Here is a 13032-nt window from a genome sequence, read left to right on the forward strand (position 1 = left end):
CTATCTATTTCCTATCTATCTATCTATCTATCTATCTATCTATCTATTTCCTATCTATCTATCTATCTATCTATCTATCTATCTATCTATCTATCTATCTCCTATCTATCTATTTATCTATCATCTATCTATCTATCTATCTATCTATCTATCTATCATCTATTTCCTATCTATCTATCTATCTATCTATCTATCTATCTATTTATCTTTCTATCTATCTATCGAGAACTGGAAAAATGTTGCCTGTCTTGCATTAAACCACTTATTTTTTGCACTACCTTTTTTCAGGGATCTCGGATATCACTCGGGCTGGTAGTGTGAATAAGATAAGATAATATAATCTGTAATAGGGAGTTTCTTAGTCAAGACTGATTGATTAATAACATACCCATGTGCAGCTCTGCAGTCTGAAGTCTGTGTTATGATGTTCTGCAGCAGCTGGGGCACAGTAATGTGTAATACACCCTGTATAGATTGTATGGTATGACTGCTACTTACAGTAGTTACTCCGCTGATCTCAGTCACTTATCCCTCCACCCCCACTCATTGACCAGTTGATGCAGTTTCTTCCTGTGCACGTTTATGAGTGTGAATGGTAACATAATAGACATATGGATCTAATTATTACTCAGTCTCATTGTATGGTTCCACATCCAGTTATATTGCTCCTTGGTTGTACATCCTTTATCTTATCTTAACAAATGTGGCCAACAGGTCTGTCTTGCTGTGGCTTTTAATTATATCGTCTAATGATGGGCTGTGCTTTATCTTTACCCCCAGAGGTTGGGAGATGTTCACACTAAAAGAAAAAGAAGCAATAACAGGAAAGCTATTGATTTCTTATATACCACTTAGCCATAAACAGAACATCACAAGTCTGCAAGGTCTCTTCAAGGAGACTGCCAGGGCTATGTAGCCAAAGGTAGCATTCAGACAAAATGCCATTCATTGCCACAAGGTGGAGCTGTATGTACTAGAGTAAGTGGGGGAGGGGTAGTAACAGCCTTGAGCTATATATAGTGCTGACATGTTCTGCAGCGCTGTACAATGGGGGGGAAGCAGTAAAGATGCAAAAAGACAAATAATCGAAACAAATAATGAGACCTACACAAGAGCTGATATCTAGGTGATGTGTCAGGGTCTGGGGTTGCTAGGTGCGGTGGCATAGGCACACAAGTCCAGTTTCTTTAGTCCAAAACAAAGGTAGAGTTTTATTTTCACTCACAAAAGGCAGTGCAGCAACAAAAGGAAAGAATATAAAAATAAATGCCTGCCCGGCTAGGCTCTAACTAAACATAGAATAGGTTACCTCACCTAGAATAACAGAGATCCAAAAAAAACAGTAGAACCATTCAGGACACAGCTCCAAAAATATGACCTCTCTGTTGGCTCTCCAGCCAAGCTCTGCCCTCAGTCTGCTGCTGGAGCAACTTCTTAAGCCTCCTTGATGAGGAGACTCTCTGCAGCTGAGTCGCTGCCAGAACATCCCCAAAGTGTGGAGTGGAGGGGGGTGGAATGACAGGTCCCACTAACAACCTACCTGCCATTCCTAAAAATCCAGCCCAATACTGAGCATTTACCAAAATGCTCAGCAGACGAAAGTAGTCTGCTGAGAACAAACATTCCTGGAGTTTTCTCATCTCACCCTCAGTCTGGCTGAGATGTACACCCCCTCCATTACCTGACCAGCCATCAGCTTACATATCCCCCATCTTCTCCAGACCAGAGGGCTGGGTATTTGTGGCCATCATACAATACACCCTTGACAGGGCATCAGCGTTTCCCAGTAATTCCCCTGGCTGGTGTTCTACATCAAACACAAAATTTTGCAGAGACAGGAACCATCGGGTAACCCTAGCATTTCTGTCCTTATTGATTTTCATCCATGTAAGGGGAGCATGGTCAGTGATCAATTTAAACTTTCTCCCCAGGAGGTAATACCTCAGAGCATCCAGCGCCCACTTAATGGCCAAACATTCCCTCTCTACAATGGCGTAATTTTTCTCAGCGGGGGACAGCTTCCTGCTCAGGTACATTACTGGATGCTCCTCACCATTTGCCCTGACTTGCTTCTTGGTCAGTGGTCTTGGCCAGTTCTGTATTGCCTCCACCTTATTGATTTGGGGCTTTATTACCCCAGGTACTTGGCTTCTTCCAGCCCTAAAGCACATTTCTCAGGGTTTCGTCATCACATCGCGTCTACACAGCCACTAGCCGGAGTGCAGCGGCGAAGCAAGGAGTTGAGCTGTGACAGATCCTTGCTTTAGTTGCATATTTGTTCAACTCAGATCTGCGTCCTCCAGATGCAGATATGAGTTGAAATCGGGACACACCTCCCTCCAACCGGGACCGCAGTACACGTCACTGGAAACGTGAATGTCCCGCGGAAATCAGGATGGTTGGGAGGTATGCATATATACATTTATATAAATTCATATACCATATACAGTATAAGTCAAATATATACTTATATGAATGTATGAATACTATATATACTCACATATATACATACACTCACACATACAGGTATTGTATACATACCTGTATACAATCATACAGTACTCACACAGTATACAAATCACATACTTTAACCCTTAAGTACTATTATGGTGTCTATCATAATGATATGTGTATGGTAGTGGTGTATGATAGACACCATGATAGTACTTAAGGGTTAAACAAATATAAACATATACATATTAATTATTACATTTACCAAAAAAATGAAAAGAATATACTCACATTTGTGAAGAAGGAAGTGCAGCATGGCTGTAGACTGCTCCTGTCCCCACACTGTACGATGTAAGATATAAGCGATGACTCACTGCTGGGAGGGGGAGGGGGGGAGTCCGGGCTGCGCAGAGAGTTGGTTGATAGCGATAGGGGAAGCTGCAGCTGCTGCAAAGGGTGTCCTCAGTCCTCCCGATGTATACTTTCCCTGTATTAATAGGGAAAGTATAACACTGGCAGGAGGCCTCTGTGTAAGTGTCAGGGCCCTAGGAAACTGCGGCAGCCGGCCATCTTTAATCATTCGAGTGCTGCCAGCAGCCTGGGGCCCCGAGGTTACAGATCCGGCCCCGGACCACTATCAGACCTCAGTTTCTCAATGCAAATGCATTGGCCAGGGACCCCCCGATCAAGGACTGATAATAAAGGCTCGGGGCCCACTGGGGGATTCACCGGTTCCCCGGTGGGCCAGTCCGACCCTGCATGTAGTATGCCTTTTATTGCTTGCACAAGTAACATAGCAGCTCTGTCATATAATCCAGCAATGTGGCCTCATGCATAAAGGCGTCTCACTATATATTGTGACTGTATGACAAGCCGCCAATGTCTTAAGCTGCAGGGCAGACAAGGATACAGTTACCAAGGAGCAGAAAACACTGAAGTTGCAATAATGGAGACATCAATAATCCATAACCTAGAGGGCAGAAAGCAGTCACGGCACAGCGGTTCTACTAAAGGATGGCTCTGGCTTCTGTAATGGCAGACACTAGCAGAGAGTCATTGTTAATTCATCCGTCCTTGGGAAAGTCACTTTATCCGCGCCCATCTTTGTGGCTAAAATTAAACAAAGGCGCTCAGAAGAAAATATGTAATATGCTTACACTATGTCATCTGTCTTGTGAGATCCTCAGGAGATTACCGTAGGTCTGCACATGCTGCTACAACATATGGGCCTTACTTGTAGGCACTCAGTGATAGATATTTCCTCTCCTCTTTCCCTTGCTGTTGGGGTTCCTCAGGGCTCGGTCCTCGGCCCCCTGCTCTTTTCTCTCTACACAGCCCCCATTGGACAAACCATCGCCAGATTTGGCTTCAGGTACCATCTTTATGCTGATGACACCCAATTATACACATCTTCCCGTGACATCACCCCTGCACTCATTCAGAACACCAGTGACTGTCTCTCTGCTGTCTCTAAAATCATGTCCTCGCTCTATCTGAAACTAAATCTCTCTAAGACTGAACTACTACTGTTTCCACCATCTAACAGATCTGTCCCTGATATATCCATTGCAGTCTCAGGCCTTACTATAACTCCTAGGCAGCATGCCCGCTGCCTTGGGGTCATATTTGACGCAGACCTTTCCTTCACCCCTCATATTGAATCACTCGCACGTTCATGTCACCTCCACCTCAAAAACATCTCCAGAATACGCCCTTTCCTTACCAGAGATACACTAAAGACACTTATTGTCTCTCTGATTCATTCTCGCCTTGACTACTGTAATTCCTTACTAATCGGTCTTCCCCTCACTAAACTCTCTCCTCTACAATCTATTCTGAATGCAGCGGCCAGGCTCATCTATCAGGCTAGACGCTACAGCGATGCCTCCGGTCTGTGCCAGTCGCTACATTGGCTGCCTATTCATTATAGAATAAAATATAAAGTTATTACTCTCATCCACAAGACTCTCCATAATGCCGCACCTCCCTACATTTCTTCCCTCATCTCTGTCTACCGCCCAACCCGTGCTCTCCGCTCACTCAATGACCTAACACTTACATCCTCTATTATCAGAACCTCCCACGCTCGTATACAAGACTTCTCCCGAGCTGCACCACTTCTCTGGAATGCTCTACCCCGGACAATCAGATTAACTCCCAACTTCTACAGTTTCAAACGCAAACTAAAGACGCATCTTTTCAGACAAGCCTATCACAATTCCTAATGCACAAAATTGTCTGAACACTGTATAAGCAATGCCGCCCCTGCTACCTCTTGTGTCACCCTCTCTACCTCATAGATTGTAAGCTCTTTTGAGCAGGGCCCTCAGTCCCATTGTGTGAAATGACGTTCTTTGTTATGTATGTCTGTATCTGAACCCTATAAATTGTACAGCGCTGCGGAATATGTTGGCGCTATATAAATAAAATGTATTATTATTATTATTATTAGATATCATCGTATATGAAATGGAGGTTGGTTGTAAAAGGAATAAATACATTGTATAGACTAGTGTTACGTTGTATTAGCTGCTCCTGTTTGTGTCTTGACCTTTGGTATACTGTCCTCTGAGAACATGCCATGACATGAAGGACACGTGACAGGTGTAACCTCAGGGAATAGGTCGTGGGTTGGACAGAGGTTTAGTTGATGTTTTTTATAAAGATAGTTCAAGATCAGACGTATAGAAAAAGTAGGAACTGCATGCCGTCCATTAAGGTTTCATGCACATGGCCAAGCAAGCTATCCAAGTCCATGCCTTCTGTGTCTGGGTCCATGTATCCATTTTGATCCATATAGGACCTGCTCTAAAAATATTGGAATGGAAGCCAAGAAGGAACTCGGTTGTCCAATGCTAAGTTTACACTAGCGTTCAGGTTTACATTCTTCTGGTCCACATAGGGAAAGAACTGTTACCTGTACTAGAGGGAAGAGGGGAAGCGACTTGGAGGCTTGGTGATGGTTCTGATCACGTGCCCTGGGTTGGAAGGAACCAGCCCAGAAATCTGTGGTTCGTCCCAAACAGAACCATGTACTGAAACACTCCCTAGAGAACCCCTTTAACCCAAACATCTTGATCATCCAGCTGTTTGTATGACGTATTTGTCCTGAAATAAGGATGGGTTCATTCTACTCTCCCTTGAGTCCCATTTTTGCATTTTTTTGGATTATGCAGTCATGATCTCCAGAGCCCTGAAATGCTTGGGATGTTCCTCTGAGATGTTCTGTGACTTCCAGCATAAGAAGACATTTGCCCTCTTATAGTAAATTTGGCACACCGAGCGCCATTTTCAGATAATGGATCTTGCTTTGGCTCGCCATGACACCCCAGAGTCATAGATAGTTTTTTTTTTTAACTCTTTCCATACTAACATATTTATACATGAACATATAGTATTACTTGTTATTGTGAGAACAAATTCTTAATTTTGACAGATAAGCAAAAGCAAAGAATATCAGGAAGCGGAAAATATATTAGCACAGCAATTTGACAAAAATATTTTTTCTAATCAACATGTTACTGGACGTACGCCACTTCCTGGGGTTCTTAGCCGCTTATGTATATTTGGCCTTGTTGATCTCACTGGCTCTGGAGATACAGAGCGTGTTACATCTCAGTATAAGCTCAGAGTCATGGCTGGTTTTAGGAGATGACAAACTAGGCAACTGCCCGTATGCAAGAGGAACCCCAAACCCCACCCATATGCAAGAGGAACCCCAAACAGTTTATGAAGTGGGAACAGTGTTGGGCTGTTGGACTGTGGGCTGAAAATTTTGTCTAAAAATACCAGGGTGGAATATTTTGCTTTTCACCCAGGGCTCCAATTTTATAAAACTATCTCTGCTCCGTGCCACACTCACCCACCCCATCCATCGCCCTACTTGTTCACCTTAGAGCCCAACACCCAGCTTGCCACCATTCTCCAGTTCAGGGACTCTGGACATGACTACCCATTGGCTCCTCTGCTGGTACTAAACATATGCAGCCATGTTGACTCCCGGTTTGTTAAACTGCCAGCATGGGCCATGGTCTGTCCTCTATAGTCAATGCTCTATCACCATAATGTTCTTAAGGGACCTTCCCCTCCTCAGTGCATGCTCAATAAGGTTGTTTCTGTTTCTTTAAAGATCTAAGATGCGTTACTATTCTCAATATCCTGATATTGATCCTTCATTCCTAAAATTGTATTCGCTGCCAAATACCCTTACCTTGTACCTGAATATTATTGTGAAACTGCCCTGACCTCTGCATGTTTATTGTTTATGACTGTACTCCACCAGCCCTGACCTCAGCCACAAACCAATGTTTCCAGTCCATCGAGATGTCAGCTGCTTCTTAAAGAAGCTAGTACAGGGGTAATGGCCTTGAGGGGAAGTCTATACCTCTATGTGGGGGTTCTCTTACAATCTGTTAGACTTTACTCCTCTGGTTTATTTTACCACCAAACCCTTAGCAATCCAGTGGATCCACTAAACCTCTGTTATCATAAGCCTTGCTGCACCGGATCATACATTACTGAGATATTCTCCATTAGAAGAGTCCGAATGGTTTCTGTTTCAGCTTGCATGAATTTATTCTGGTTGCCTTGATTTCCTCCCACATGTTCCTAATGATATACTGTAGCGCCAGAATATGTAGATTATATTATGTTATAGTATTATATTCTATCATGATATAATACACACAAATAAGTATGTGTACCTCCGTAACAAGCAGACACTCTCGATGAACTCATTACCGAACCTTCGTATTTTTGGATACAATTTTGGAAACTTTGATGTTTTTGCCTAAATTTGCTTTTTATTTTTCTAATTGCACTAAAAAAAAATCAGCAATTAAAAATTGCATTCAGTGAAATATTATAAACATCCTCCGTCATTCTGTTTCCAATATGGTTCATTTCTTTGATCTTTACACAACCTGTCAGCTATGGCTGCAAAGAAAGAGAGTTCAACACATGAGGAATGTGCCCTAAATAGGAGTGTATTTTAGTGAGGATGTGCATGTCGGCCAACTGTCTGTAATTTGCAACCAGTGTCTCTTCACATCAGTTTCAAAGTGTTGTCAGTGGGACTCACCATTTATACAGCAATTCCATGGTAAATCGCTGCTTCAGCAACTTTCATCCATCCATTCTGTATAAAGGTAATGCACACACCCAAGGTCTGGTGGATTTTTTCCTGACTTAATATTTTTGGAGGGTTACAACCTAAAATTTTATACAGTGAATTTTGCAAATTAAATAATGAAATCCCAGATTTGTAGGCAGCGTCGGACTGGGGTACTTGGGCCCACCAGTAAAATTTATTCTAGGGACCAACTATACAGTTACAAATGTTATCAAACACTCAGTTGCAAATTCCTAAAGTCACCAACATAAATTTATTTTCTATTAAAATTTGAGTAACTTACTGTCTGTCACTTGCCTCAGACTGGTTCTGTACTGGGGTCTTGTTAATAATCTGCTGCCTGGGTCTTGTCTTGGATTGTCTTGGACTAGGGCCCTCTTAGCAATGTGAACTGGGGATAAGAGCCCACACAGCAGCCGGCCAAAAGCTACAGCAACATGATTGGGGCCCATGAAGGACTGGATACTGTTTCTGGCCTGACCTAGAAGTCATCTCAGCCGCCCAGTGTGTCTACAGTATATAGAAATACACTGGGAAATTTCTTAAATAACCTACCAAGTATATTATACAGATGTATAGTCTAAGTGAGATGTGTATGAGGATCTGAATGGAGCGTGTGCCATACTAGGATGAACAGGGGGCCCACCTGTCTCAGGGGCCCACCGGGAAATTCTCCTGCTCCCCTGTGGGCCAGACTGAGCCTATTTGTAGGATAGCAAGAAAATTTAGAGCATCATGTTAAGTGCCAGAAAACCGAACATAGTAACTCTGGTTAAAAACATCAACCTCAGTTGTCTTACATATTGTACTACATTGAATACAGTAACTTATAGTATTTTACATAGTATACTACCTAGAAGCAGAAACATACAAAGTTGTGGAGGATGATTGTAGTTTTTCCAAGTGATTAAACACTAGGGGGCCCCATAGAGTAAATTAAGATGGGGCCCCTTACCTAGCGCTGCTACATAACCATGAGTTCCAAGGAGAGAGAAGAATATTACCAACCCCTTTCATTCCTCATTTTATTGGGGGACAGCTCTGTTGGATTTCGTAGCTTCTAAATTCTCACCCTCTGTTACTTGTTCTGCAGGGGATATTTGCACTGTGGTCACGCTGTGGCAGGACAGTGCAGGAACATAACCTTGGGGTATTAAGATTAGGAACATGGAGAACACTGACATAGGTGACAAATATAAAACTCTAGGCTAGCTGAAATATTAGATGGTTGTCCAGTAATGTCCAATTTCTTGGGAATGTGTTGTCTTGATGTTAACAGTATTTTTTTAAGATTTTTTTTTTTTGTTGATGCTGTTTTTTTCCATGTTATTATCTATATAACAAAAAATCCTAAAGATCCATGCCACCAAGCCTAAACTAGTCTGTCACTTCCTATTTGCTAGAGATGGGCCATAGACACAATGGTCTTCTTGAGCAGACTCTATTGACTTCTATAGGAGAGATTTCCAGGCATGACCTCTGTGTCATTGTGCAGGGAGGGGGCTAGATAAGCTGTGACCATCATCTATTGTGACTGGTGGATTCTGTATCGTGTCTACATGTGCATGATAGCAGTGATCATCAGTGTGCTAATTAGTGAGGTCGATGCTGCAAAGAAACCTTCCACAGAAGACAGGAACTTTTCAGCATATTATTTGGCTTTGTGGCCAGGGTCAGAATTTCAGGATTATTGGAATTACGTAGCAGTATAGATAATTACATGGAAAACAAAAAAAAAAACTGATCCTAAATAGGTTTACCATAAAGAAGTAGATCATTTTCTGGAGACTCATCCCTTAGTAGCCCCCATATGGTATGTAAGAGCTTGGATTTAGGTACAATGGTTAACCTATAGGATTATTACTGTTTGACCCATATTTCATTGAATTAATCAAACCTTTTAGTTAGGGCAGGGACACATATTAATATCATTGTAGTATCCTTGTTTACCAGCCAAATTGGGCAACCATTGACAATGGCTCTAAAAACTTTGCAGACCATATGTATCCATACCCTTGGCATGATGGAGAGGATACAGCTTGTTAGTTTAATAACATCCAGAAATATACAATGCTGGTGACTGTGGGATATACACTCACCGGCCACTTTATTAGGTACACCATGCTAGTAACGGGTTGGACCCCCTTTTGCCTTCAGAACTGCCTCAATTCTTCGTGGCATAGATTCAACAAGGTGCTGGAAGCATTCCTCAGAGATTTTGGTCCATATTGACATGATGGCATCACACAGTTGCCGCAGATTTGTCGGCTGCACATCCATGATGCGAATCTCCCGTTCCACCACATCCCAAAGATGCTCTATTGGATTGAGATCTGGTGACTGTGGAGGCCATTGGAGTACAGTGAACTCATTGTCATGTTCAAGAAACCAGTCTGAGATGATTCCAGCTTTATGACATGGCGCATTATCCTGCTGAAAGTAGCCATCAGATGTTGGGTACATTGTGGTCATAAAGGGATGGACATGGTCAGCAACAATACTCAGGTAGGCTTTGGCGTTGCAACGATGCTCAATTGGTACCAAGGGGCCCAAAGAGTGCCAAGAAAATATTCCCCACACCATGACACCATCACCACCAGCCTGAACCGTTGATACAAGGCAGGATGGATCCATGCTTTCATGTTGTTGACGCCAAATTCTGACCCTACCATCCGAATGTCGCAGCAGAAATCGAGACTCATCAGACCAGGCAACGTTTTTCCAATCTTCAATTGTCCAATTTCGATGAGCTTGTGCAAATTGTAGCCTCAGTTTCCTGTTCTTAGCTGAAAGGAGTGGCACCCGGTGTGGTCTTCTGCTGCTGTAGCCCATCTGCCTCAAAGTTCGACGTACTGTGCGTTCAGAGATGCTCTTCTGGCTACCTTGGTTGTGACGGGTGGCTATTTGAGTCACTGTTGCCTTTCTATCAGCTCGAACCAGTCTGGCCATTCTCCTCTGACCTCTGGCATCAACAACGCATTTCCGCCCACAGAACTGCCGCTCACTGGATGTTTTTTCTTTTTCGGACCATTCTCTGTAAACCCTAGAGATGGTTGTGCGTGAAAATCCCAGTAGATCAGCAGTTTCTGAAATACTCAGACCAGCCCTTCTGGCACCAACAACCATGCCACGTTCAAAGGCACTCAAATCACCTTTCTTCCCCATACTGATGCTCGGTTTGAACTGCAGGAGATTGTCTTGACCATGTCTACATGCCTAAATGCACTGAGTTGCCGCCATGTGATTGGCTGATTAGAAATTAAGTGTTAACGAGCAGTTGGACAGGTGTACCTAATAAAGTGGCTGGTGAGTGTATGATATACAGTAAGAGGGGTGTAACTAGAAGCCCCTGAGCCCTTATATAAAATCTGCAACAAGGCCCCCGATTAACATATATAATACTGGAGTCTCAGTCTCCAGGGCCCAGCGGCGATTGACACCTCTGCAACCCCTACAGCTGCGCCCCTGTATATATTATTATGCATGACCAATAAATCAATCTATAACAGCTAAATGATTGGGAAATTAATGATAAATTTAGGACCATAGGATCCATGGGTTATATTCAGTATTAGCTGAGTCATCTCTAGGTAGTTTCTAATCACCAGACGGGTCAGGTAGCCACATGGCTGTAGGTGAAATATTAAATAGTTATGGGTCTCAGCTTGGTGACTGTCACCAATAGCTAAACCATCCCCATACACATATATTGTCAGTAGATTGTGCTGAAATTCGTCATCTCCACCCACATTTATGTCATTCGACATTCTCTCATTAAGATAGCCCCATGAATCTGATTTTTTCTGAAATAAACTACTGTCTTTATGTACCTAGAGGTTTCACGGTTAGTTGCATGAAAACCCGTTTGTGACGCATTCCTTTGTTACTTTTGACTTGCCTTTGGCTTTTTCAAGTTGTCTTCAATTTTCTAAATTTAGCAATCTTTAAAAACAAATTTTTAAAGTGAAATGACCTTGTCCTGCGCCTGCACCTCCCCTCCTTACACCAGCTTGTCTTCAGGCATTCACATTACAGACCCCCAAACACATTAGATCAGGGGTAGGCAACCCTCGGCCCGCCGGCTGTTGTAAAACTACAACTCCCAGCATGCATACTTGCTCTGCTGTTCTTGGAACTCCTATGGAAGTGAATGGAGCATGATGGGAGTCGTAGTTTCACAGCAGCTGGCGTGCCGAAGGTTGCTGACCCCCATCATTAGATGGTCAGCCAGTTCCTCATATAGCCGACAGACCCATTTATGTCTGCGGGGTTGGCTGACCATCTAATGTGTATTTGGGCCTTTAATGTTTATGGGTCCCTTCATACCTGGACACAAGTTGGTGTAAGGAGGCCACAGTCTTAAAAGTCCTGAAAGCCAGGACAGCTTCTGGGATACAGTACCCTTCTGTATAGTAAAACTAGTAATGTCAATGGGATAGTACTAGCTTTACCGGACACTGCAAGCAGAGGGCAGTATGACCTGCTACCTACACCAATGTAATAGAAAGCAGCTTGGGAACGGGGAAGACCGAAATATTTGCTATAGAGACACTGGAGACTGTAGTGAACTACACAGACTAAATTATCATTGTATGCATTACTTATCTGGGCAATGTTTGTCACCCTGAGGATATATGTGTGAACATGGTGGAAACTGTATGGCTATGTCAGCACAGTATGGCGGATAGAAGTGGTTTGCTCTATGTGGACACAGCACAGTATTATATGGAGCACTATGAGTGCACGTTGGTTGCACGTGTTAGTATAGCACTGTTAGCTATGCAGGAACAATTTGGCTTTGTCTATTACATTCTTTGGCCGGTGTTTGGAGTTATGTAAGCGCTGTTTGTCTCCATGCTGAAAGGTACTGTGTGTACCTGGGCAATATAAAACTCAGATTAATGCAGCATACACTGTGTACCTGGGCAAAATAAATCCCAGGTTAATGCAGTATACACTGTGTGTCTGGCCTATATAAAACCCAGGTTAATGCAGCATACACTGTGTCTGGCCTAAATAAGAGCCAGGTTAATGCAGTATACACTGTGTGTCAGACCTAAATAAGACCCAGGTTAATGCAGTATACACTGTGTGTCTGGTCGAAATAAGACCCAGGTTAATGCAGTATACACTGTGTGTCTGGTCGAAATAAGACCCAGGTTAATGCAGCATACACTGTGTCTGGCCTAAATAAGACCCAGGTTAATGAAGTATACACTGTGTGTCTGGTCGAAATAAGACCCAGGTTAATGCAGTATACACTGTTTCTGGCCGATATAAGACCCAGGTTAATGCAGTATACACTGTGTCTGGTGAAGGTGACAGGCAGAGTGCAGGAGTCCCGATATATCTCCCCCAGATTTCTGATTTATGTGTGGTCCAGAGCAGGTCTTGAATAGGCCTCAGCCCCAGGTGAGTTACCCCCTAGGCTAGTTACTTGGCCATAAAAG

This window comes from Leptodactylus fuscus, chromosome 6, assembly GCF_031893055.1.
Source record: "Leptodactylus fuscus isolate aLepFus1 chromosome 6, aLepFus1.hap2, whole genome shotgun sequence".
Taxonomy (NCBI): domain Eukaryota; kingdom Metazoa; phylum Chordata; class Amphibia; order Anura; family Leptodactylidae; genus Leptodactylus; species Leptodactylus fuscus.